The sequence below is a fragment of the Pelodiscus sinensis genome, chromosome 12 (genome assembly GCF_049634645.1).
Source record: "Pelodiscus sinensis isolate JC-2024 chromosome 12, ASM4963464v1, whole genome shotgun sequence".
Classification (NCBI taxonomy): domain Eukaryota; kingdom Metazoa; phylum Chordata; order Testudines; family Trionychidae; genus Pelodiscus; species Pelodiscus sinensis.
The window spans coordinates 3975843-4001487 of record NC_134722.1 but is presented as its reverse complement, the minus strand read 5'-3'; the positions used below and the strand labels follow the sequence as shown (position 1 = coordinate 4001487).

At 48.0% G+C, this 25645-nt stretch overlaps 1 pseudogene; it reads right to left on the bottom strand.

Annotated features, from left to right (window-relative positions):
- Window positions 1-2117: 2117 nt before the first annotated feature.
- On the bottom strand, window positions 2118-25311 carry LOC102448005 (zinc finger protein RFP-like; annotated as a pseudogene).
- Between the last annotated feature and the right edge of the window lie 334 nt (window positions 25312-25645).

Below are 25645 nucleotides of genomic sequence, written 5' to 3'. Positions count from 1 at the left end.
CTACGCTATCGACGTCGTGTGGGGATGGGGAATGAGAACAGCCTGCACAGGCCGGGAGGCTGCCAGCCATGGGCTGAGCTCACTCAGAGCGGGGTTTCCTGGCAGAACCTCACTCAGAACATGGTGTCACGGGAGCAGCAGCAGAGAGACAGCCGCAACGTGGGCCAGCTGCAGAGATATGACTGGATGCCCCCTCCACAGGGTGGAAGGCGAGCCCCCGTGCAAGCACCTCTGAGATCTGGGTCTTTGCTAACCACGGACGGCCACCTGTGAGGGGGGTACCGTGGAGGGAGCAACTGCCCAGCGCACTGTGGGGAAGGGTTTTCTTAGGGGCACACGCTTTGGAATGGGAGGGGGATGTATCCCAAAAATAGAATAATGGAAGCCTAGATTCGGAAGGGGCCTTGAGAGGTCATCGAGTCCAGTCCCCCGCCCTCACGGCAGGACCAAGCACCATCTAGTCATCCCTGACAGGTGTCTGTCCAACCTCCTTTTACATATCTCCAGGGATGGAGACACCACAGCCTCCCTCGGCAATTTATTCCAGTGTTTAACCACCTGACAGTTAGGAAGTTTTTCCTAATGTCCAACCTCAACCTCCCTTGCTGCAGTTTAAGCCCATTGCTCCTTGTCCTTCCTCAGAGGCCAAGATGAACAAGTTTTCTCCCTCCTCCTTGTGACACCCTTCTAGATACCTGAAAACGGCTATCATGTCCCCTCTCAGTCTTCTCTTTTCTAAACTAAACAAACCCAATTCTTTCAGTCATCCCTCATAGCTCATGTTCTCTAGCGCAGTGTTTCTCAACCAGTGGTACAAGTATCCTTAGGGGTACTCGAGAGGAGTCTGGGGGTTACGTCAACACAACCCAAATTTGGAGAAAACTGAATTTTTGTTTTACGTTTTACAGCGCTTTATTATTTTTGTACTTTTTACACCCAAAAATGTAATCTCCCGCCCAGCTATGATTAAGTTGTTGAAACAAATGTCTTGCAATGGTAGAAAAAAATGCTGTGGGTCTAAAAACAGTAGGTACTGGGGGTACTTATAATTTTTTTTTTAAAGGGGGCACTTATCTTTTTTTTTTTTTAACGGGGTACTTTATAAGAAAAGGTTGAAAAACACTGCTCTAGACCTTTCACCATTCTTGTTGCTCTTTTCTATACTCTCTCCAATTTCTCCCCATCTTTCTTGAATTGTGGTGCCCAGAACTGGACACAAGACTCCAGTGGAAGCCTAATAGCACAGAGTAGAGCGGAATAATTACTTGTCATGTCTAGCTCACAACACTTCTGTTAATGCTGGGTTCTTTTCTCCTATACTGACAGCTTTCTACCCAGACTCAGTGCTTGTGTGTGGGGATATATTACCTTTCAGAGCTGGCGGGGGACAGGTGTTTTATCTTCCTGGGTTACTGGGTAGGAGCTTGATTCTATTTTCTGTTGTTGAGAGGAGTCCTTAAATATCAACCCACGCCGTGGTGGCTGCCGACTCCAGTCAGCAGAAGGATAAAAAGAGCCCATTCCACTGTTCAATACGCTCCTTTATGACCATTACATCTTTCACAAGAGCTGAGGGGATAAACTCTTCCACCGTTACAAATTTCCCTCAGCCTAAGGCAAGCAACAGGCTGGAGGGGTGTGTAGGCCTTGCTCTAGTGGATTCCATCTTCCTTGACCAGGACAACATGGCTGATTGGCTTTTTCCGTTCTCTTTCCCAGCACCAAGGTCTCTGCCTTCCTGTACAGACCCTTGTCTAAAGTACTTCGGCTCCCAAGTGTGTTTATATTTTAAGCATCTCCAAAATAGCTCATTCTTCAGCAGCTCCCCCCCCCCCCCCCGCAATCAGCTGCAGAAGAGAATTTTGATGGGTAGTTTTCTGAGAGATGATATTCGTTATTCAGTCTTAATAGGGCTTGCTGAGGCTTTGGCAGCCATAAATCATTTTGGGTACAATAACCAGGATAAAATAGCTTTATAAATGTCCAATTAAAAGAGAATCTCTGTGAATGCAGAACAGAAAATTGTGCTAAATGAGAGAATCCATCCTCATTTTATTTCAATCCGAGGGGGGCATAAATCAGTGATTTCTGGCTTCACTCAGAGTTTACTAAGTGAATTGTGTCTGGAGAGAATAAATCTCCCCTCCTGCCCACTGTGAGGGGTGAAATTGCACACGGGCTGAGACAATTAAATTGGCCGAGGAGTCAATGGAATGAAAGTTACGCCGATGCCTGCCAGGCAGTCTGCAGCTCCTACAGAACACACAACAGGTGGGGGTGTGGAGAGGGACTGGCACCCTCAGGATTACAGCATCTGATGCCTGTGGTAGGGCAGAGGGGAGGGGGGGTTCCAGGTAGGGAGCCCAGAAGTTTGTCAGAAGCTGGGAATGGGTGACAGGGAGGGATCACGTGAGGATTACCTGTTGTGTTCACTCCCTCTGGGGCACCTGGCCTTGGCCACTGTGGGCAGACAGGACACTGGGATAGATGAATGAGAACAGTGTTCTAAGATTGTTAGTACTCCAAGGTAAATTGGGGCTTCTATCCCCCATGCTTGAGGTCAGATTTTTAAAGATGTTCAGGACCCCTAAGATCCCAGAGACTCCTATCCCCAGGACCGCCTACCCCCAGGAGCCATTAGCCCTTGGGTGTAGAGAGCTTGGAAGACCTCAACCCTTCCCGAAAGGCATTTAATGCCAGGCTGAACAGGGCCCACATCATAGTGGAGGATGCCTTCGGCCAGCTGAAGGCCCGTTTTAGATGCCTCCTCACCCGCCTGGACTTCTCAGAGCAGAACATTCTGCACGTGGTGGCAGTGTGCTGTGTGCTGCCTTAGGGACAGGGGTGGCCTTAGAGAAAATGGTGCCCCAGGCAAACGCATGTTTTGGTGCCTCTGGCTGCTGTGGGATTCCTGAGATCCCCCCCATCTCTAGATCCTGCTGCCTCCTCTAAATGCAGGATGTGTAGTGAAAAAGGAGCCTGAGCTCAGCCAAGCACAAATTAACCGTGGCTGGGCAGCCGGCGAGCAGTGGCTGCTGGCCATGCACCCAGCTCTGAAGGCAACACCGCCGCCAGCAGCAGCACGGAAGGAAGGGTGGCCAGGTCTATGGTGTATTGCCACCTTAGCTCTGTGCTACTGCAGGCTCCTTGCTATCATGGCTGCAGCTCCCTGGCCACTCCTGGCTCACCAAGCACACCGGTTCAGGTGTTGAGAGATGGGGGGCAACGTTAACCATGATTTCAGGGGCGGATTAGGCACCTGGAAGCTCTCCGGCCTGCCGCCAAGCTGGAGCACCCCTGCCCGCGGCGTGCCCGGCCAGTCCACGTTGGGTTGATGGGGGGCTGCTCCAACCCCTGCCAGTTAACCCTTCGCATCCCTGACCGAGACAGCCGATTATTCCATCTCTGCTACAAGCCAGCACCAAGCACTTTGCCACTGGGATGTGGGTGTGATTCCTTTAGCAATTTTCTCTCATCCTTTCCTTTTATTAACAAACCTTTAGATGTTAGAGCCTAAAGGACTGGCCCAGAGGCTCTTTTGGGGATGATCCGAGGTATAAATTGGGTATGATCTGGGACTGGGTCTGGAAGAAGCTGTTTGGAGTTGGTGAGATTGGTTTTCATCACCTCTCATCTGTGTAAGGAGCGGGGCTGGTGGTGGCACAAGAAAACTGGACTGTCCAAGGGGATTGCTTGTGTGACTACTTGCTAGTCAGTGTGGTGAACAGAAGTGCTTGGTGTGGCTGGCTTGGTACCTTATAGAGAACCCTCAGTCTTAGACTGTAAGTAACCTTGTCTCTGAGCAATTCACCCTGATTTGACTCTCTTAGCAGAACCCCCAGAAATCTCCTGTATTACAAATCCAGCTAGATATTCCTAATCCAAAGCCTTGATTTATCCCTTCAGGAGTGTTCACGCATATCAGAAACCCAGGGTTTGATTCTTCGTACACTATCTTTAGTAGAGATAAATACTAACAAAAATCTGCTTAAAATCAGCTTACTTTCTCTAACAGATACACTGTGTTACTTGCATTGTCTGCATTATTTTAATCAATTGTTTCTCACTCCACTAAAAAACTCATGATTCATGATTAAGGGTTTGGTTTTTTTTTTATTAAGAATAGGAATTTATTTTTCCAATTATTTTTGGCATTTATGTTTGCATGATTGCAACGGGTATTTAACTCACTGAAATTTGACTGCATCATCATTATTAGTATTAGACTTGGCGCCACCTTTTATTTTTGTAAGAATTTTAAGTTATTTTACAGATCTAATTCAAAACACCATTTGAAAATAAGCGACCTTCACCTGCCCAGTGTCTAAAGCTATGTGTTCATCTATCTCTTTTTAAACCGACACTGCTAAGGTGAGTACAAGCTAAAGTTACATTCTAGAAGGATGCTGTTATTTGATGCACCATTTTAAGTGGGGAATGACAAAGCACAATATGGTAATACAAGGGTAATTACTGCAGACAAGACGGGTTCAGCATTTTAGAACTCACTACTCAATGAATTAAATTGAAGCATGAGAGAAATGGAGTGCACAGGCCAGTCAAAACACTCAAATAACAAAGGACAAAATTGCAGAGAATAGATGGGTCTTAAGCATGTTGACAGAAAGTACCAAAAAGTAACAACAACAAAAGAAGAAAGAGACTCTGTGCATGTGTGAGAGAGAGAGAGAGAGAGAGAGACTCTGTGCGTGTGCATGTGTGTGTGTGTACGTATCCTGTCTCGTTAAGCAAACAGTCCGCCCCCCCCCCCACCACATTCCCCAATCCCAACTCACTGGTGACTGGGTACATGAGCGAGGAAGGGGGACTCCCTAACATCAGTCCCTCCCCCACATCGCCCACCCCCACACACATACACTCTATCCAGCATACAGGAGGCAGCCACTGGGTCGGGAACAGCTTGGCCTAGGGTAGTTCTGTGAGGAGATGGGAGCAGCAACGGAGCAAGGTGGAAGGAACAGGGGAACCCTGTGACATTTGGTGAAGCTGTCCTGAGGATGGAGAACCAGACGGGTATCTCCCCTCACCCACCTGGAGCCTCCCTGTCGGCCTGGCCACCACCCAGCCCTGTCTCCTGAGGTGTGTCATTAACCCTCCCTTAAAATCACACTGGCTGTGTCTACATTGGCACCCTTTTCCGGAAAAGGGATGCTAATGAGACCAGTCGGAATTGCAAATGCCCCGGGGATTTAAATTTTCCCCGTAGGAAAAGTAGGAATAAGGGATCTTCTGGAAAAGGGCTTATTTTCCACAAGATACCTGTCTAGACTGGCGCTTTTCTCCGGCAAAGCCCCGGGACGGAAAAAAGCGGCAGCCATGTTCATGCAAATGCCGCGGGGAAAATTTAAATCCCCGGGGCATTTGCAATTCCGACTGGTCTCATTAGCATCCCTTTTCCGGAAAAGGGTGCCAATGTAGACACAGCCACTGTGTTAATTTGTTTTGAGTTAATCTCATGCCTTACTGTCAATTAATTGATAGCCCCAGTCGAAAAGCTTGAAAACTGGAGAGAAGAGCCCCTGAAATCTAAGAAACCAGAAGGCAAAGGAAAAAAATCTCCCTCTTATAAAAGATGCTTAAGTCAGTCTCGCGATTGTGGGGCACCTGAGGCATCGTTTCTGAAAGCTTGGGGCTGGCAAGACTGTAATGCCAATGTGTGGTCATTAAAATGTATACGTTTCCCATCTCCTTGCTCTGCTTTAGAAACCTCCTTGCATGCCAAAGCTAAATGCACTTGTTTCATGTTGTCTGAACCTGAACCGATTCTGCCTATCTGAGCTCTGATATTCTACGTGCCGGCTCCCGACGAAGGGGACGATTTTCCCAGTGAAAGAGGCTGTGAAAGTAAAGACTGGCTCTCTGCCATAATCTGAAACTTGATAAAATGTAACTTTCCCCCCTTCGTAATCCAGATAAACCCCTATCTTACGGGAGCCAGAAGGTAGGTCCAGACGAGTCTTAGGGGAGGTGAGGGTGCAGCATTCACTCGGTGTACGCTCCAAAGCCCAGATCCCCTCCTCTGGCGTAGGGCTTATCACGCCCTCATCTACCGCAGTCTGTGTGGCAATGCCCAACACACATCCATCGTTGGTGTTCACCTGCACTTCCCAGTAACAGGTCCCTGAGGTGAAGCCCTTGTAGCCCAGCACGCAGGGAGCAGGGTAAAACCTCTTCAGTTTCTCCAGAAATGCCGGGTGTTGGTATTCCTGTATCACGCTCAGATCTGTGGACACGAGGTAACAGGGATTTCTCAGGTCTGGCTCCAGAGTGGCCTGCACTGCAAAGGGGGAGAGAGGGGGAGGAGAGTATTACAGTCTATCCTCACTATAGAGTTATCCCGGGTGCTTACTCCGCTGCTAACCCTGATGCCCTTCCTGGCCAGACACCAAACCCCCTCCCCTAAGCTGCGGGGGGCTTTCCGGCCAGGCCAGCTGGCTGGGATGGAGAGCTGAGCCACAGCCTGGGTTCCACGTTGGCTCGGGCTGGTGCCTGGCCTGACCCGAGCCACAAAGTCCGAGGCCAGAAGTAGCCAGCAGGTCACATAGTCGGAGCCCCTGTATATCCCAGTGCCACCCAGCACCTGCCCATCTAGCCTCAGGCAGCACAGCCCAAGCAGAGAGAAAAGGTAAAGGTTTATAAAACATTGATTAATAACTTGGGTGCCATAGTGGCACATCCAAACAAGCCACATGAACTCAGTACTGTGCACAACACAAAATCCATTCTGCTCATGGGAGAAAACTCTTAGCTACGTCTACACTGGTGGCTTCTTGTGCAAGAACATCTTGCGCAAAGGTTCTTGTGCAAGAAGTCTTGTGTAAGAAAACATCCACACTGCCATGTGCGAGATGTGCTTTTGCGCAAGAGCATCCATGGCAGGGTGAACACTCTCTTGTGCAAGAAAGCTCCAATGGCCATTTTAGCCATAGCGGTTTTTTACGCAAGAAATCCCTGCCGAGAATCCACACTGCCCTCTTGTGCAAAAAAGCTTACACCTGTTAGAAAAGAGCGTCGCTCTTGCACAAGACACTCTCTCTTACCACACCGTACTGTAAATTTCCTTGCGCAAGAGCAGGCGGGCAGTGTGGCTGCTCTGTGGGTTCTTGCGCAAGAAGCCGCAAGTGTAGACATAGCCTTAGAGGGAACACTTCCCCCAGCTTCTCTGCCCCCAAGTTAATGTCACGTGGATAAATCTCTGTAATATTATCATTTCTCCTATAACTTTGTATTAAAAGAAACTTTCCTTTATATAGAGAGATAGATAGAACTTGTAAGAAAACTGTCTTTTGAGCTCTCCCCTTTCCTTGATTGCCCTGTTGAAATGAATGAGGTGTGCATGGAGAATGAAAGGGGACCACCTCCAGCAGCAGTTGCAAGGGTGGAGAAGGTCTGGGAGCCAGATCCAAGCCAATACCTGGAAAGTGAGCTCATGAAGAAGACTGGACAGACAGAGGCCTTGGGAGTCAAGCAGCAAGTGCCTGCCCTTGGAAGAACTCTTTGAAGCAGCATTAAGAAAGGCAAGGTGATGACTAACTGGCTGCATGAGAGGGATAAATAGGAGGCATCTTGCAGAGGGACCCCGGGTTTTCGTCTTGTCAACATGGGAGCATCGATCCGGATCGGCAGAAGCCCGGCTCCACCCCTCCCCCATCTAACTCACCTGGCCAGTGCAGTTAGGGGGAGCAACTTTTGGTAACAACAAGACGGAGTTTGCTTGTGTGTGAGAGAGAGAGTGCATGAGTGTAATGTATCGTATGCATATGATAAATATTGATTGATCTATGTATGGTCAATACATGTGGCGTGCTGCCTTATCCCTCTGAAAAAGATCCTGGGTGCTTCTTTTAAGCACCACACACACACGGGGTTAATGCAATTGCAGGATAGTTGCATGAGGGGGGCTTGGTGGGGGCCAAACTAATCCCTGTTGGTAGGAGGATGGAAGGAAAAGTCCTTTGAGAGGGGTGACATGACACCTTTTACTTCTGGTCATGTGTCCATCTTGCCCCGAGCATGTTACCTCCAGAGGCCTGGCAAATGGGGGTCAGTGTGTGGCTAATGGGGGTTGGGGTGTAGTTAACGCGTTCAGGGGGTATGGCTAATAAGAACATCAGAACAGCTGTACTGGGTCAGACCAAAGGTCCATCTAGCCCAGTAGCCTGTCTGCCAACAGTGGCCAGGACCAGGTGCCCCAGAGAGGGTGGACCGAAGACAACGATCAAGCGATTTGTCTCCTGCCATCCTTCTCCAGTCTCTGACAAACACAAGCCAAGGACACCATTTTATCCCCTGGCTAATAGCCTTTTATGGACCTAACCTCCATGACATTATCTAGCTTCTCTTTAAACTCTATTATAGTCCCAGCATCCTCTGGCAAGGAGTTCCACAGGTTGACTACACGCTGTATGAAGAAGAACTTTCTTTTATTAGTTTTAAACCTGCTCCCCATTAATTTCATTTGGTGTCCTCTAGTTCTTCTATTTAGGGAACTAATAAATAACTTTTCTTTATCGGCCCTCTCTACACCACTCATGATTTTATATATCGCTATCATATCCCCCCTCAGTCTCTTCTTTTCTAAACTGAAAAGTCCCAGTCTCTTTAACCTTTCCTCATATGGGACCTGTTCCAAACCCCTAATCGTTTTAGTTGCCCTTTTCTGAACCCTTTCCAAGGCCAAAATATCTTTTTTGAGGTGAGGAGACCACATCTGTACACAGTATTCAAGATGTGGGCGTACCATAGTTTTATACAGGGGCAGTAAGATATTCTGGGTCTTATTTTCTATCCCTTTCTTAATAATTCCTAGCATCCTATTTGCCTTTTTGACCGCCGCTGCACACTGTGTGGAAGTTTTCAGAGAACTATCCACGATAACTCCAAGATCTCTTTCCTGATTTGTCGTAGCCAAATTAGCACCCATCATACTGTACGCATAGTTGGGGTTATTTTTCCCGATGTGCATTACTTTACACTTATCCACATTAAATTTCATTTGCCATTTTGTTGCCCAATCACTCAGTTTGGTGAGATCTTCTTGGAGTCCCTCACAGTCTGCTTCTGTCTTGACTATCCTCAACAGTTTGGTATCATCTGCAAACTTTACCTCCTCACTGCTTACCCCTTTCTCCAGATCATTTATGAATAAGTTGAAAAGGATTGGTCCCAGGACTGACCCTTGGGGACACCACTAGTTACCCCTCTCCAATCTGAAAATTTACCATTTATTCCTACCCTTTGTTTCCTGTCTTTTAGCCAGTTCTCAATCCAAGAAAGACCCTTCCCTCTTATCCCATGGCCATGTAATTTACACAAGAGCCTTTGGTGAGGGACCTTGTCAAAGGCTTTCTGAAAATCCAAGTATACTATATCTACTAGATCCCCCTTGTCAGCATGTTTGTTAACCCCTTCAAAGAACTCTAATAGATTAGTAAGACAGGATTTCCCTTTACAGAAACCATGTTGACTTTTGTCCAACAAATTATGTTCTTCCACATGCTTCACTATTTTATTCTTTACTATTGTTTCGACTAATTTGCCCGGTACTGAAGTTAGACTTACCGGTTTGTAGTTGCCCAGATCGCCTCTAGAGCCCTTTTTAAATATTGGTGTCACGTTGGCTACCTTCCAGTCATTAGGTACATTAGGTATGGAAGCCGATTTAAAGGATAGGTTACAAACCACAGATAATAGCTCAGCAATTTCCCATTTAAGTTCTTTTAGAACCCTTGGATGAATGCCATCCGGTCCCGGAGATTTGTGAACATTAAGTTGTTCTATTTGTTCCAAAACCTCCTCTAATGATGCTTCAATCCGGGACAGTTCCTCAGATTCATCACCCACAAAGGACGGTGCAGATTTGGGAATCTCCCCAACGTCCTCAGCCGTGAAGACTGAAGCAAAGAAATCATTTAGTTTCTCCGCAATGGCTTTATCGTCCTTATATAGCTCAATCATCTAGGGGACCCACAGGTTTTTTAGCAGGTTTCCTGCTTCTAATGTACTTAAAAAACATTTTGTTATTTCTTTTTGAGTCTTTGGCTAGCTGTTCCTCAAAATCTTTTTTTGCATTTCTTATTACAATTTTACACTTGATTTGACAGTGTTTATGTTCCTTTCTATTTATCTCACTAGGATTGGACTTCCACTTCTTAAAAGATGCCTTTTTGTCCCTCACTGCTTCTTTTATATGGTGATTAAGCCACGGTGACTCTTTTTTAGGTCTCTTGCTATGTTTTTTAATTTGGGGTATACATTTAAGTTGGGCCTCTATTATGGTGTCTTTAAAAAGTTTCCATGCAGCTTTCAGGGATTTGGCTCTAGTCACTGTGCCTTTTAATTTCTGTTTAACTAACCTCTTCATTTTTGTGAAATTCCCCTTTTTGAAATTAAATGCCAGGGTCCTGGACTGCTGAGGTGTTCTTCCCACCACAGGAATGTTGAATGTTATTATATTATGGTCACTATTCCCAAGCAGTCCTGTAACGGTTATATCCTGGACCTGATCCAGCGCTCCACTCAGGACTAAATCGAGAATTGCCTCTCCCCTTGTGGGTTCCTGCACCAGCTGCTCGAAGAAGCAGTCATTTAAGCCATTGAGAAATTTTATCTCCGCTCCTCTTCCTGAGGTGACATGTATCCAGTCTATATGGGGGTAATTAAAATCCCCCATTATTATAGAGTTCTCTATTTTGGTAGCCTCTCTAATCTCCCTCAGCATTTCAATGTCAGTATCGCTGTCCAGATCAGGTGGTCGGTAATATATCCTACTGCTAATTTCTTATTATTGGAGCATGGAATTACTATCCATAGCGATTCTATTGAACATGTTGATAGAGATGTAGCCGTGTTAGTCTGGTGTAGCTGAAACAAAATACAGGACTATGTAGCACTTTAAAGACTAACAAGATGGTTTATTAGATGATGAGCTTTCGTGGGCCAGACCTACTTCCTCAGATCAAATAGTGGAAGAAAATTGTCACAACCATATATACCAAAGGATACAATTAAAAAAAATGAACACACATGAAAAGGACAAATCACATTTCAGAACAGAAGGAGGATGTAGGGGGAGGGGGGAAGGAAGGTGAATGCCAGTGAGTTAATGATATTAGAGATGGGGAAGGGGAAATGTCTGTGAGTTAATAGTATTAGAGGTGATAATTGGGGAAGCTATCTTTGTAATGTGTAAGATAGATTCACTTAATATTTTTATTTCATTTGATTCTACATTATCTTTCACATACAGTGCCACTCCGCCACCCACCCGGCCTGCTCTGTCCTTTCTATATATTTTATATCCCGGTATGATTGTGTCCCACAGCTTTTCCTCATTCCACCAGGTTTCAGTGATGCCTATTATGTCTATCTCCTCATTTAATACGAGGTACTCTAGTTCACCCATCTTATTAGTCAGACTCCTAGCATTTGTGTAGAAGCACTTTACAAATTTGCCACTGCTTATTTGTCTGCCCTTCCCTGATGCACTGGATTCCTTTATATGCAGTTGTTTGTCTGCTCTGGCCCATGGGTTGCCCTCTCCCCTCCTCTCTTTCTGACTACAGCTTAGAGAATCTCTATCAATGGATTCTCCTCTAAGAGAAGTCTCCTTCCGATTTACATGCATCTCCGCACCAATCGGCTTTCCCCCATCTCTTAGTTTAAAAAACTGCTCTACGGCCTTTTTAATGTTTAGTGCCAGCAGTCTGGTTCCACCCTGGTTTAGGTGGAGCCCATCCTTCCTGTATAGGCTCCCCCTCTGCCAAAAGTGTCCCCAGTTCCTAATAAATCCAAACCCCTCTTCCCTACACCATCGTCTCATCCACGCATTGAGACTCTGAAGCTCTGTCTGCCTACCTGGCCCTGCACGTGGAACTGGAAGCATTTCCGAGAAAGCCACCATAGAGATCCTGGATTTCAGTCTCTTTCCTAGCAGCCTAAATTTGGCCTCCAGGACATCTCTCCTACCCTTCCCTATGTCATTGGTACCTACATGTACCACGACCACCGGCTCCTCCCCAGCACTACACATAAGTCTGTCTAGATGCCTCGAGAGATCCGCAACCTTCGCACCAGGCAGGCAAGTGACCATACGGTTCTCCCGGTCATCACAAACCCAACTATCTATGTTTCTAATGATCAAATCACCCACTACTAACACCTGCCTCTCCTAACTGGCATTCCCTCCCCCTAAAAAGTATCCTCAATGCGAGAGGATACCGCAACATCCTCTGGGAGGAGGGTCCCAACTACGGGATGGTTTCCCTCTGCTCCCATTGAATGCCCTGTTCCCTTGAGACTTTCATCCTCCTTAAGAGCACTGGGGCTCTCAGACTGGAGGTGGGACAGTACTACAGTGTCCCGGAAAGTCTCATCAACATGGCTCTCTACCTCCCCTAGCTCCTCCAGTTCAGCCACCCTGGGCTCCAAAGCCCAAACTCGGTCTCTGAGGGTCAGGAGCTCCTTGCAACGGGTGCACACATACGCCACCCACCCACAGGGCAGGTAATCATACATGTTACACTCGACACAATAAACAGGATAGCCCCCACACTGCTGCTGGGCTTCTGTCTCCATTTTTCTAATGAATAAGTTTAAGTATAAAGCGGGATTTTTTTTAAACCTCTGGAATATAGATTATTCTAAGAGTTATGTTTTAAAGAAGGTCAGAAGTCACTAGTGCCCTCTAACCTCCCTCTCCAAACTCCCTGTCAGCTGTTCCTGGTCACAAGCTCCCTGGGCGCTGAGTCACAGGCTTATATAGCTCTGGGAGCCCCTCCCCCTGACTGAGGCTCAGCCAATTAACAGAGGCTTCTAGATTTCAAACCTTTTAGAAGCTCCTTCAAACAAACAAACCAACCAGACAAACACAAGCTCAGCACACAGCAAATAACTCCCCCCCCCCCCCCCCCCCCACACACACTCTCCAGACAGCCACTTACCACAAGGGTCCTGTTTTTACTCCTCTTTTACCTGGAGAACTCCCTCTCCAAACTCCCTGTTAGCTGTGGGGCACCACCAAAAATTATACAAATCTGCTGCCCCTGGCAGCCCCGGAGGAGGAGTGCGTTGGCTGCCTGCACCACAGGAGGTGTGAGTTTAGCGCAGGGTTTTCCTGTGCTGCGGGAGGGGGGTGTGTGTGTGTGTTTGTTGGCGGGAGATTTTTTGTGCTGGTTTTTTTTGCTTGCTCAGTCAAAAAAATTCCTGGAGCCCCCCATTGAAACTTTTTTTTGCTCAACCAAAATTGCTGCGGGGCCCTGTCAAAATTGTTCGAATTGGGCCCCACACTTCCTAAAGCCGGCCCTGCCCCTCACAGCGGGGTGGCTGCACTGCACCTCCACAGAGAAAGAGGCAGGTGGGGGGGAGGGGGAAGGGAAAGCAGGAGGCAGTTGCTGGCACCTCTGGGAGTCTGACAGAAGAGATCAGATGGACAGGGAGACAGAGCTTGAGCTGTGGGGTTCAACGCTGGTCGCGCTCTGGCTACCCTGAGTGGCCTGTGCTGTAACCATCATTTGTCTACACGAACCCTGGCCCCTAGCGCTGCTACTGCAGCAAAAGTGGCAGCTGGCACCCTGGACTCTTTAAATCACCACCGGAGCCCCATGCAGGGTGCTGCAGAGCTCCAGCTGATGCACTCCAGATGGTGCCGGAGCTCGTAGCCCAGGCGGCACTGAGGACCAGCTGCCCAGCCCCGCCCCTTCTTGGAGCAAAAAATATTCCACACAGGGATGGAAAAAATCCACATGTGGAAGGAAAAGATTAGAGGGAACATTGCAGAGGTCTGGTCAGTGGATAGGAAGAGGATGTCTCAACGAGGGTCTTTTCTCCACCTACCCAATAAAAACCCGTCTCCTGTGGCCGTGGCTGTCTGGATTAGGGGTTCCTCAACTGTGGGCATGCTGCAGTCCCAGCGATCCATGGGGACGATGTTTCAGGGAGATATTGCACACACTTGTGGAGTGGCAACCGGCAATGGTCCCCACCCAGGGTTGGAGGAGCCTCCTGCCTCAGGCCAGCAGGTGAGGGGAAAGGACTGGCCCTGCATAGCCATGACTCCCGGGACAGCTGGAGGGTTCACAGCAATTTCTGCTCTGAGCTGCCACCCCTTGCGATTCATGGCTGTCGGAAGGGGGATCTGTACCAATGCTTGTTTCGTCTCTTTTCGTTCTTGTGTTTGATCAGTAAATTTTCAGCTTTAGAATCCAACTAAATAAAACTAAAACCTCTGCTGAAAACACACCACACACCTAACTATTCCTGGCTTAATACTGGACTGCGAAAGAATTTAACTGTTTTGGCCCTTGAGATCAATACAAGGCTCAAAATCAGAAAGCCAACAAAAGCAACCCGCAATATGCTATTTATTAGAATTGCTTGTGATTTTCAAGCCAATTTGGGGATTGCCAGGAGCTTGACTCATGACTTCTGAAAGCTTGGCATTGGTAATACCGCCCTTCACAACCCTTGAGCAATGTAAAGGGGAGAAGAGAAGCTGCCTCCAATTATTTTATATTTCAGTATAAACAACGGGGGTTGCCAGCCCCAGTGTGAAACTCTGGCCTGAGTTACGCAGGAGGTCAGACTAAATGATTTAAGGATCCCTTTAATCCATGACTGTACATTGGTGAAAAGGTCTCTTAGTTGAATTCAGTAGCTTCTCCTACAGATTGCTCCTTCATAAATTATAATTGTTGTTAGAAAATAGCCTCATAAAAACGTACCTTCTTTCTCTGCCTTGGATATCAGATAGCTCAGCTGGTAGGGCAGGGTCTCTGGAGAAAGAAAAGGTGGGAGGAGAGGTGATGTCCCCTGATTTCAGGAAAATGTCCTAAGGTAGGGCCAGATTCACAAAGAAATGTAGGCGAGCTGAGACTCAGCATCCCAACAGCTAACGTGGGCCCCTGACTGCTCACTGTAATTCACACAGCCTGAGACGGGTGCCAAAGTCCCTGCACCAAGCGAGGTGAGAGAGCTGTGCCCCAATGGGATTCCCAAAAGCTAGCACTCTAGTGACTCCCTGCTTAAGGCTGCAGGGGGAGATGCCATGTTGCAGGTGGGGGGAGGGTGTGCTAAGCCCCCCATCTCTCTCAGGGAGGCTGGTGAAGGTAGCCACTGAATCTGGATAGCACCACAGGTGCCCCTCTCGGCTTGGGATTCCCCACTGCAACCCCCCTCTTGGTGTTATGTGCCCATGATATTTTTTGCAAGAAGCCTGGGGATGGGGAAGGAAGCCTTCCCCCCTCGGTTCTACTAGCCCAGTGGCTAGAGCATACGGGGGGTACGTCTAGACTACAGGCTTTTGTCGACAGAAGTTTTGTCGACAGATACTGTCAACAAAGCTTCTGTCGACAAAGAGCGTCTAGACAACATCCAGGTCTGTCGACAAAGCAAGCCGCTTTGTCAACGTGACAGTGTAGACGCAAAGGACAGCGTGGATGCAATAACGCCTTCTGTCGAAAGAACTCTGTCGACGAAAGGAGTTATTCCTCGTAGAATGAGGTTTACAGCCGTCGACAAAACTGCTGAGTTCTATCGATGTTATGTCGACAGAACTTAGTGGCAGTGTAGACGCAGGTATAGTTTTGTCGACAAAAGAACACTTTTGTCGACAAAACCCTGTAGTCTAGACACACCCAGGGAGACCCCTGGTTCAAGTCAACCCTATGCCAGAGAGGGTGCAGGGAATCTACCGCTCAGGAGTGGCCAAATCTCTGGGCTGCGGGATATTCTGATTAGGGATGTAAGGGTATGTCTACACTACAAAGTTAATTCGAACTAACGGACGTTAGTTCGAATTAACTTTGATAGGCGCTACACAGGCAAACCGCTAGTTCAAACTTAATTTGAACTAGCGGTGCGCTTAATTCGAACTAGGTAAACCTCATTCCACGAGGACTAATGCCTAGTTCGAATTAAGTAGTTCGAATTAAGGGCTGTGTAGCCACTTAATTCGAACTAGTGGGAGGCTAGCCCTTCCCAGCTTGCCCTGGTGGCCACTCTGGGCATCACCAGGGAAACTCTTCTGCCCCCCTCCCGGACCCTGAGCCCTTAAAGGGGCACGGGCTGGCTACGGTGCCCGTGCCAGGTGCAAGCCTGCCAGCACCCAGCCAGCAGATCCTACACCTGGCATGGCACGAGCCAGCCACCCGCTGCCACCCAGCCCTCCGCCTCTTCCCAGGACCAGGCTGGCGGCTCCCGGGACCCTGCCCAGGTCCGCAAGAGGCGGGTGCCCACCTGGTCTAGTGCAGACATCGTGGACCTCATCCACGACCTCCACACTAGGCACAGGAAAGTGGCCGTCTAGGGCAGGAGAGCTGCCAGCCTGGCCAACCAGGAGCAGGTTTGCATGAAAATCAAGGTGGTTCACTGAGACCCCCGATCCTGAGCCCTGAGCTTACAATGGCCGTACTGGGTCAGACCAAAGGTCCATCTAGCCCAGTAGCCTGTCTGCCGACAGTGGCCAACCCTAGGGACCCTGGAGGGGATGGACCGAAGACAGTGACCAAGCCATTTGTCTTGTGCCATCCATCTCCAGCCTTCCACAAACAGAGGCCAGGGACACCATTCCTACCCCCTGGCTAATACCACTCCATGGACCCAACCTCCATGACTTGATCTCACTTCTCTTTAAACTCTGTTCTAGTTCTAGCCTTCACAGCCTCCTGCAGCAAGGAGTTCCACAGATTGACTCTTTGCTTTGTGAAGAAGAACTTTCTGTTGTTAGTTTGAAGCCTGCTACCCATTCATTTCATTTGGTGTCCTCTAGTCCTTCTATTATGGGAACTAATGAAGAACTTTTCTGTATACACCCTCTCCACCCCACTCATGCTTTTATAGACCTCTATCCTATCCCCCCTCAGTCTCCTCTTTTCTAAGCTGAAAAGTCCCAGTCTCTTTAGCCTCTCTTCATATGGGACCTGTTCCAAACCCCTAATCATTTTAGTTGCCCTCCCCTCTCCCACCCTCTCTCTTCCCCTCTCCCTCCTCCTATTCCCAGTCTCCCTGAGTTCTGTTCAATAAAGAGAGTTTCTATTTTTGAACACAATTGTCCTTTATTTTGTACATCAGGAAGGGGGGCTAGGGAGGGGTAAGGGGAAGGAGGTGAGGGAGGAATGGGGTACGAGCCCCCAATGGGGAGGACTGGGCTGGCTCTGCGGGTTGCTTGGGGTGGAAGCTCTCCTGCAGCCCCCCGATTGCCTCCCCCCCCCCGGATGGCAGCCTGCGGCAAGTGCAGCCGGGCTGATGGCCGAGTGCTGTGATGTGCCGAGTGTGGGCACTCAGGGCACTCCAAGCCAGGACTGCTTTGCAAGCGGGGCACCCCTGAGAACTGTCTGTCCAGGGTGGGGGTCGGGTCCCTTTAAGCGCAGCCCTCGGCTAGCCTGAGACAGCAGCTCCACGCTCTAAGTCCTATTCTGATGCCCTGCCGGCACTGCTTCCAACCATCCTTAACCCCGGTTCAGGGTCCACTCAGTGTGGACATGCTAATTAGCAAAACGCTAGTTCGAACTAGTTTTTAAGTCTAGATGCGTTAGTTCGAATTAGCTTAGTTCGAATTAACTAATTCAAACTAAGTTAGTTCGAATTAACGTTGTAGTGCAGACGGACCCTAAGTGACTAATCAACTAGTTGCTTCTTCCCCACCTCTTCTGCCTCTCAGGAGCAGGAGCTGGTGCTGGGGGGAGCTGGCTTAAAGCCAATTCCCCCCAGCACCGTCTCCATGCAGGAGGCAGGGGAGGCAGAAGTGCAGCGGGGAAATGGCACAAGCAGGATTGAAGCAGTCCCTGCTCGTGCTGGTTCCCACCGCTGCGCCTCTCCCCGCAGGCAGCTCATGTACATTTCAACGGCAGAGGTGCAGCGGGATAGCGAGCACTCCTCTTATCGACTAATCGATGGAAATTCCATCGACTACTCGATTCATCAATTCATCAAAATGTAACATCCTACTTCTCATCCGGGTGCTCTCATGCGCTGCTGCAGGAGAGGTTCTCTCAGGGCTCACAATAAAGATCCACTGGGCCAGAGACAAAGCACAAGAACTTCTCTGTAGCCAGCTCCCCTGGGGGGTGGGAGACCCAGAAAGCCAGTCCCCCTGCTCAATTATGGATGCACAGCAGATCAGCTTCAACAGGGGAGACTGAGAGAAGCCCATCTCTGACCCCCTTCTCTCCTCCGGCAGCCAGGGGAGTTAAACAAAGCTTTTCTACATACCAGGTCAATACCCTACTCACTGAGCTACAGGTTATAAGGGAAGCGCCTGTTTCCCTCTAGCCTGGTTAGTTTGGGTAAATTTGCATACAGGACCTGATCCAATAGCGTTAGGGGTCCAGACAGTAGACGAGGACTGGCGTGAATATGCTCAGAGGCAGAAACATACGTGCCCACTGCATGAAATAGAGGGGATGAGTGATTTTAGGCACCTATGAGGTCTGGTTGGAGCTTTGTGAATCCGAGTGGGGCCTGATTCTGGGTTTTAGGTGCCTGAGGGTGTGTCTACACTGAAGGGCTTAATTCAAATTAAGCTATGCAAATTGAGCCACGTCAATTGCGTACCTTACTTCGAAATAGGGAGCATCTACACAGCACTTATTTTGAAATAGAGCCCTCGTCCTCCGACTTCCCTTATTCCTCATACAATGAGGGTTACAGAAGTCAGAGTAAGAAGTCCTCCAGCTCAAAAGCGTTTTGACACTATTTCGAAATAACTGCCTGCCGTGTAGACACAGACTAAGTTATTTCGGAATAGTGTTGCAGTGGAGACGTACCCTAAGATGGCAGTCAAACCCTTAAGTCCTTTTATGAATCCAGCGCTCAACCTTTTCCTGCCTGTGGTCTCAGAGGTCAGTTCAGAGGGCAGAGTCTCTGAGAAAGGAAGGATTGTAAGAGAAGTGATTTCAAGTCGTCTTGATTCTGGTAACATTCATACTGTTAATTAATGTAACTGGGCTTGAAAAAAAGATTCTTTCGAGCTCAGTCCAGGCTCTCCTTCAGTTCTGTGTAGCTTGAAGTTTGTCTCTGTCACCAACAGGAGGTGGCCCCGTAAAAGATATCACTTCACCCCAACCCTTGTCTCCCTAATATCCTGGGACCAACACGCCTGTGGCAACACTGCATGGAACAGTGCTATAATACGGAGACTGAAGGAAAAGAGCGCAGAACGAAAGGTAGGTTGGAATGAGGCCAACCTAAAGTGAAATCTTCCACCCAAATACAACCCCTTGCTCCTCTCCACTGTCCTTCATCCAAGGATCTCCGAGCACTGGGGGACATCCACTAAGTATCACAACATGGGGGGCTGGCTGTTATTTCACCCTCTTTTAAAGATACGGGAACTTTAAGTGCAGACTCTGGGATTTTCAAAAGGGCTGAGGCCACGCGGTGCCCATCTCCCATTGAAAGTCCATGAGAGCTGGGTGCCTTGGGTCCCTTTGAAAACCCCAGCCAGAGAGGTTAAATTCAACATTTTCCAAACCATCTGGTGATTGTGCATGTCTGAAATTCTGAATGGCCAATTCTGATTGGCTGTGTCTAGACTGGCCAGTTTTTCCGGAAAATCAGCCGCTTTTCCAGAAAAACTTGCCAGCTGTCTACACTGGCCGCTTGAATTTCCGCAAAAGCACTGACTTCCTACTGTAAGAAACCAGTGCTTTTTGTGGAAATACTGTGCTGCTCCCGTTCAGGCAAAAGTCCCTTTTGCGCAAAACTTTTGCGCAAAAGGGCCAGTGTAGACAGCTGAGATTTGTTTTGGGCAAAAAAGCCTCGATCGCGAATATGGCGATCGGGGCTTTTTTGCGGAAAAGCGCATCTAGATTGGCCACGGACGCTTTTCCGCAAAAAGTGCTTTTGCGGAAAAGCGTCTGTGCCAATCTAGACGCTCTTTTCCAAAAATGTTTTTAACGGAAAACTTTTCAGTTAAAAGCATTTCCGGAAAATCGTGCCAGTCTAGACGTAGCCATTGTGTTTAAGACAATGCAAGTGGAAGCCAGGAAAATTTTCATAAGTCCTCAGCCCTCCCCATGAAGAAGTCAAATTGTAACAAGCTGTGATCTAATAGGGCAGACGCCATCTCTTTGCTCAGTCACAAAAGCACATCCTAGAATCACAGTGACAGCACGAACCCAGATAACTGTTAATTACCTTGGAATTTCTTCAGAGACTCCTGTAAACAAACGTTTCTTTGGGAAGAGACGCCAAGTCGGTCTCTCAGGTCCTCTGGCACGGCCACTGGCTTCTGGAACGTCATCTCACACCTACAGGGGGAAAAACGTTTTCTGTTTTGTTTTCTTAGTGAGAATGAACCATCGGGGCAGATTCCAGAGTCCCCCAGACTCCATTTTGTATTCCCGACTTCCATTTTGAATAAGCAAGAGTCACTCCACCTTTGGAAGCTGCAGATCACACGGTGCTTCAAAAGCAGGGGAAAGGTCAGCTGTGGTAAATGACCCAGAATTGGCGGGAGACCCAAGTGGGGGAAAGGTCAGCAGATCATAACGCTGAGGGGAAAAGGGCTGCCGGTTGAAAACAGAACTGGCCGTGAGCGTGCCTGGAATGACAGCAGTGAGCATGTGCAGCAAAGAGCAGACTAAAAACTCAGCAATAGCATCAGTGGACAACCTGCAGCCCTACTGGGGTTCCATGTGTGACCCAGAAGTCATTTTCTTATCATTTCCTATGTAACTGCCCAGAGGCAGATTTGAACCCAAGACCTCAGGGTAGGCATCTCTACAGCTTGAGCTGTGAAGCCAGTTGGTTCTCAGCTTATACTATAGAGCAGTCTCTCGCAACCAGTGGTACAACCTTAAGGGTATTTGAGAAAAGTCGCGAGAAGCGGGGAGGAGTATGTCAACAACTGAAATTTGGAGAAAACTGAATGTTTGTTTTAAAGTTGTACAGCGTTTTATTATTTTTGTACTTTTTACACCCAAACATTTCATCGCCTGCCTGGCTACAATTAAGTTGTTTAAACAAATACGTTGCAATGGTAGAAAAAAAAATTGTGTGTCTGAAAACTGTAGGTACTGGGGGCACTTTTTTTATAAAAGGGGTACTTTATTTCAAAGGTTGAGAAACACTGCTGTAGAGCTCCCTTGTTCTTATCTCTTGCTGTAAGTGCCACTACACGGGACATTGAACTACTCTAGTTGTGTGGGTTACACCCACGTGCAGGGTTGCCAGACTCTGCTGGTTTTGCATTTGTGTAGTTTTTTTTCCTACTGGTAATACTAAAATGACTCGCCCGTAAAGCCAGGGCAGGTGAAGTGAGGTGGGTGCGGATCACACAACACTGACTGTGAGAGCCATGCACTCCCTCTGAATCCAATCACAGCGCTGATACAGTTCAATTGGCACACCCCACAAATGTCTAGGTACGCAAGCGCAGTGAGCAACACCACCCTATCCCAGGAGACTGTGGCTGCGTCTACACTGCACTGGTAAATAGGAAAAAGATACACTCTTTGCGGTAAATTGTGTATCTTTTTCTGATTTGCTTTCGAAAGAGTCTTTTCCGAAATTTGGTGCATCTACATGGCGCCAAATTTCGGAAAAAAGTGCTCTTTTGACACATCCCTTCTTCCTCGTAGAACGAGGTTTACAGAGATGGCGAAGGAGTGCATCCGCTTTTTCGAAAAATTTTTCGGAAAAGTGGACATGGTGTAGCTTTTCCGGGATACCTCTGGAATCCCAGAATAACACTGTAGTCTAGATGCAGCTGTCTTGGGTATGACAATCTTGTAGCTCCCTGAGATGCAGGAGGGACACTCATCTGTCCCATTCACTAGGGCAGGTTGCCCCTCGCTGATCTAGACAGTTCTGACAGGACCGTCTCAAAGGCAGAGCATCAGTGAGCAGCAGATGGGAGTAGGGAGAGGAGTGAGGTGAAGAGCAGATGAGAGCAAAAGGGAGCCGAGAAGGGAGATCTAAAGAAGAAACCAGCAGCAGCAGCATGTCCTGTCTGGCAGAAGACGCCAGTCAGTTATAATTATCATGTAAGTAGAGTGTAGTTTAACCCCAGGAGAGCATGAGGAGGTGCGGGAAGGATTCACCTACCTGATGCAGGTGCTTTTGATGTCCTAGAAAAAAAGAGAGCGAGAGAGCGCTTAGTGCCGCAGGCTACAAGTTGGGGATCCCTCTTGTTCTGGGGGGACTCGCTTTGTCATGTCCAGTTGTGCTCCAGAGGCAGTTCCTTGAAAGCCCATTCAGACCCTAGGATGGGTGGTGGGTGTCTTTCCAAACTCTATACTGCCTGTGCCAATAGCACTTGCTCAAACAGGCCAGACACATGGCTCCCTGACTTGAACACACTTTTGATGGAACATTCACCTGTCTCAAGCTAAAATACCAGGTATGCAATTCTGGTCATCTGTTTGGGAAGCAGGAAGCATTTTTTAGCAGGCTGTAAAAAGAACCTTACTTTCCTAATCTCCCATTTCGTATCAACGGGGCTTCCCCCGTGATGTATCAAAAAGGCCTGAGATGTCTGCTTGTAAAACAGACCAACTCCATTTTTCACACTGGCAATATTGAAAATGTCCATTTTTGTTTTCCCTCGCTGTGCTAAAGAACACATGGAGAGTCTCCAGTGTGAAGTGGGAACTCCAAGAACTTAATAAACTCCAAAGTTAACAAGTCAGAATCGCTCCCTTCCCCGGCCAGGTGTGTGAGTCTCTGCCTGTCTTACCTGCAAGAATTCACTTGTTGGCTGCTGCTGACACTTCTTTTCCAGCTCACTGATCAAGTTGCTGGCACGGGAAATCTCCTCAGACAGTTTGATGACATGTTCTTCCTGCATCTTCACAGCCTCTTTTTCCAGGGCCGCCAGCTGGGCCAGCAGGAGTTGCTCTTGCTCCTCCAGAAACAGTCGAAGTTGCTCAAATTCGGATACAATCTTCTGCCTCTCCGTTTCTATTTTTCCCTGTCACAAAGCAGCAGAACCAGGGAAAGTGCGGGTCAGGAATACGGAGAGTCTGGGAACAGTTCTTAGGGCATGTCTACACTGGAGGTGAAGGCTGACTTAAGAGACGCAACTCCAGCTACGTCAATTACCTAGCTGTAGTCGATGTATCTTAAATCCCCATCCACACAGTGGGAGGTTGACAGGAGTAAACACTCCCATTGGTTTCCCTTACTCCTTGTGAGAAGCAGGAGTACTGGTGCAGACGGGGGCGCCCTCTGAGTTTGAATTAGTGGGTCTTCTCCAGACCTGCTAAATCAAACTCCGGAAGATCGATCGTGGCAGCGTCAATCTTCCCTGTAGCATAGACCTGGCCTTAGAGCCCTCTTTTCAATTCAGAGCCGGGAGCAGACCGGGTGGAGCAGGCCTCTCTAGCCTTACCCCAGTGCGCTGGGGAGTGAACCACTCCAGCCCCACTGGAGATGTCCCCCACCCATCTGTATTTAACTGTTTAACCAATTAAAGGGGATTTTACATCCCTTTTTTCTCATCGGGGTGGGTAACTACAGGTTGTCCCCAAGTGGTATGCAGTGTAGCTGGAGCCACAGCTAACTCAGAGCAGTGCTGTGTGTGGACAGGGGCAGACACTCCCACAGAGAGAAATACCAGCCCTAAGGGGTGTAACTGCTGGGTCAGAGCAATAAGCACCTACCAGATATTCCTGGCTTTGCTTCTCCCCATCCCGTTTCCACTTCAGAAGCTCTTCTTGCTGTATCTTCAGTTTGTCCAGTTGGGCTTGAATTTTTTCCTGAGTCAAGAAAAACAAGGGGAGGGGAGGGGGGAGGATGTCAGGCGGCAGAGGCCAATCTGTTCAGGTGACAGTCTGAGGAAATGTTTCAAACGGCAGCATCAGCGGAGGAGGTTTTGGAAGAAACAGATACATTAAAAAGTAATAAGTCACCAGGACCCAGATGGTTTTCACTCGAGATTTCTGAAGGAATTCAGATACGGAATTGCAGATTTACTAATCACTGCATGTAATGTATTGCTTAAACTGGACTCTGTCATGGATCAGTAACAGGTTAGCAGATAGGAAACAAAGGAGAGGACTAAATGGTCATTTTCACAATTGAGGGAGGTTATTAGCAGGGTCCTCCGATTACTAGCAGGTCTGAAGCAAATTTATACCGGGAAGGGAGCAGCACAGTTCAACATATTCATAAGAGCTCAGGGGAAGGGAGCAAACAGCGAGATGGCAAAATCTACAGATGATACAAAATTACTCAAGATAATTCAGTCCAAAGTAGGTAATGGAGCATTCCAAAGAGATCTCACTAAAACTGAGTAGTTGGACCACAAACTGGCAGATGCAATTCAGTGTTGATAAATGCAAAGTAACATGCATTGGAAAACCGAATCCCAACTCTACATAGAAAATGACGGCGGCTAAATGAGCTGTTGCCACTCAAGAAAGAGATCTTGGAGTCACCTCTGGAAACATCTGCTGAGTGTGCAGCTGCAGGCCTCAAGGCTAACAGAATTTTAAGAACCAATAGGGAAGGGATAGACAATAAGAAACCATTTCATACTGCCACTACATAAATCCATGGTACGCCCACACCTTAAATACCACACACAGTTCTGTGGGCCCCATTTCTAAATTTGGTGCATAGCACAAAATTTATTCCACACATGGATGGAAAAAAATTAGAAGGAACCTTGCTGCCCAGCAGTTTTTTACCTTGTACGCCTGGGCAGCCTCCTCTATCGGAACCACAGTGTGAGCGCGGTGAGTCTGGGACTCCCTGCAGATGACGCAGATGAGCGTTTGGTCCTGGTTACAGAAGAGTTTAAAAGGCTCCTGGTGCACCTGGCACAAATCTTTTCTTCCTGATGCCTGGAAATTCAGCTGCTTGGCTATGGATAGGACGCTGGCCAGCTGCCTGTTGGGCCTTAGGGTCTTCTGGGGAAAGGTCTCTCTGCACTGGGGGCAGGAGATGTCTGTATCGGACCCCTCCCAGCACCAGCTGATGCAGGCTCGGCAGAAATTGTGCCCGCAGTCTATAATCACTGGGTCTTTAAAATACTCCAGACAGATGGAGCAAGTCGCTTAATCTTGGAGGAGTTTCAAGGGGTTCGCTGCAGCCATGGCTTCCTGCGGCCACTGTAACAGGATAAGTTTCTTTCCCTTGTTACTCATCAGCACCAGCTGGGTGTTTCCTTTACTGGGCCAGCTCACTCTGTCATTTCCTAGGGGGGGTTCCCGGGTTAGTCTGCAGCTGTAAAATCAATGAGGAATCCTGGGGCACCTTAGAGACTCACAGACTGATTTGGGTAGAAGCTTTTGTGGGTAAAACCCACTTCATCAGGTGTCTAGAGTGGAAATCACAGAGAGAGGGAGACCTATAGAGATATGAGCGTTTCCTTTCTCTCTATTAGAGCCACATGACCTGGGACATGGGAGGAGAAGTGAAGCTTTGTCAGAGGAGAGAAACGAAACTGATAGTAACAAGGAAAAACTTGAAAAACAACAAATAGTCTAATACCCGCATGTCAGACTTGAAGCCAAAAACTGATAGCTTTCAGGGCCACCGGAGACAATGTACTTCTATTAGAAAGTCGTAATGATTTATTATTATAGATTATATTTTAGGTATATTTTATCATATTTTTTCAGGTCTAGTTTGAATATAATACAAATAATTTGATGTGTAAAATTGTTGTTATTTGCATCCA